The sequence below is a fragment of the Macrobrachium nipponense genome, chromosome 23 (assembly GCF_015104395.2).
Source record: "Macrobrachium nipponense isolate FS-2020 chromosome 23, ASM1510439v2, whole genome shotgun sequence".
Classification (NCBI taxonomy): Eukaryota; Metazoa; Arthropoda; class Malacostraca; order Decapoda; family Palaemonidae; genus Macrobrachium; species Macrobrachium nipponense.
Window position 1 is genome coordinate 23392953 of NC_061090.1, and position 2208 is coordinate 23395160.

Here is a 2208-nt window from a genome sequence, read left to right on the forward strand (position 1 = left end):
TAAAATCTACGGTCAAATAGCCCGTTGTTTCACCAAAGAAAATTAAAACAAATACGCTATATTTTATTAGAAATACTTTTTCCTGTATTGTTTAACATGCGCATTATTTAATCTTAAAATTTTCATTCTAATAAATAAATCATAAATATCCTATCCTAAAGTTCCTGTATCTTTAACCCAACGCCAAACACCTTTTTCAGACCGATTTAGGTCTTTCCATTGAGGGCTTTAATACCAACAAACAACGCCCCCTTAAGCCCAAAACGACAACAGTAAGTATAAGGCGACAACAAAGTAGTTTATAGGCTTACTCCCCGAGCAAGCGATAAGCGTTGTCTGCACCTGAATTAGGAATGAATGTCTTTAAAAAATGAAGAAGAAGAAGAAAAAAAAACAATGGTCTACTCACCAAACTGGAATCCTTCTACACATATAGGCGACTTGCCAAGAGGCTTCTAGGAAGACTATATCACTGTTGGGAGAGAAAAATCAAATTAATAATAATAATAACATATCTTTTGAATGATACTACTACTACTACTACTACTACTACTACTACTACTACTACTACTACTAATAATAATAATAATAATAATAATGATTGACTGTAGTGGTGAAATGCTCAGATGAAGGAATTCTAAGTCGGGTGGGAGCTGTAGTGTGTCAAAATAAACCTTAACATTTTCTTCTCTGCTTTAGTTGCATTCTTTTTCAAGATTTCCTTCATCTAATAACTAATAATAATAATATAATAATAAATAATTAAAATAAAATAATCAAATAATAATAATATGACGACGAGTGGCTAAGAGGCTAATGCAAGAAGAGGGCTAATTAAAAAATGTTAGACTGAGACCCAGAAATATTACAGACAGGAGAATGACAGACAGAAAGAGAAGGGACTGGCACAAGAACAAGCCAATGCACGGACAATACATGAGACAGATAAAGAACTATCAGCGATGACACATGGCAATGGCTACAGAGGGAGAGCTAAAGAAGGAAACTGAAGGAATGATAACAAAGCGGCACAAGATCAGGCCCTAAGAACTAGATATGTTCAAAGAACGATAGCGGAAATAACATCTCTCCCATATGTAGAAGTGCAATACGAAAATAGAAAACCATACACCACATAGCAAGCGAATGTCCGGCACTTGCACAGAACCAGTACAAAAAGAGGCATGATTCAGTGGCAAAAGCCCTCCACTGGAGCCTCTGTGCAAGAAACATCAGCTACCTTGCAGTAATAAGTGGTACGAGCACCAACCTGAGGTGTGATAGAAAACGATCAGGCAAAGATCCTCTGGGACTATGGTATCAGAACGGATAGGGTGATACGTGCAAATAGACCAGACGTGACATTGATTGACAAAGTATCACTCATTGATGTCGCAATACCATGGGACACCAGAGTTGAAGAGAGAGAGGGAAAAAAACAATGGATAAGTATCAAGATCTGAAAATAGAAATAAGAAGGATATGGGATATGCCAGTGGAAATCGTACCCATAATCATAGGAGCACTAGGCACGATCCCAAGATCCCTGAAAAGGAATCTAGAAAAACTAGACGCTGAAGTAGCTCCAGGACTCATGCAGAAGAGCGTGATCCTAGAAAACGGCGCACATAGTAAGAAAAGTGGATGGACTCCTAAGGAGACAGGGATTTCAACCCGGAACCCCACACTATAAACCACCCAGTCGAATTGGAGAACTGTGATAGAGCAAAAAAAAAAAAAAAAATAATAATAATAAGACGACAGTTGTCAGAAGACCACCACTTTAGTCATCGTAATAATAACATAAATTATATAAACTCAAGGGACACTTATAAGTAAAGTATTAAAACGCAAGATGGGAAAATAATGTAAAAAAAACAAATACCATTACTTATTCACTTCAATCGATCTTCAATGAACTTCAAAATAAAATGCTTGAAAAAAACAATTCCATTTCAGTTCTCCCGAACTTCATCTTGTCCACATCTCAAAAACTGGAGCACTGCAAACCACAAGACTTTTCTATTTTTAAACGAAAAATGTATCATAAAAACATTATGAAACTGAAAATCGGAAATTATGGGAAACGAACCTTGAGCTACATCGCAATGATCACTTTTGCAACAGATCCCACAATGACACAAAAAGAAGATAAAATACCGAGAATGAAAAGTGAAAAGTGAGGTTTTAAAAAGCTAAAAACCATAA

General features: G+C 36.1%; 1 long non-coding RNA gene across 1 annotated transcript in view; it reads right to left on the reverse strand.

Moving 5' to 3' along the window:
• Positions 1-398: 398 nt before the first annotated feature.
• Positions 399-2208, reverse strand: part of LOC135199473 (uncharacterized) — a 44313-nt gene continuing 42503 nt past the window's right edge. Inside the window, exon 3 of the long non-coding RNA XR_010311075.1 lies at positions 399-472. This is a non-coding gene — a long non-coding RNA (uncharacterized LOC135199473). The remainder of the gene's footprint in view (positions 473-2208) is intronic.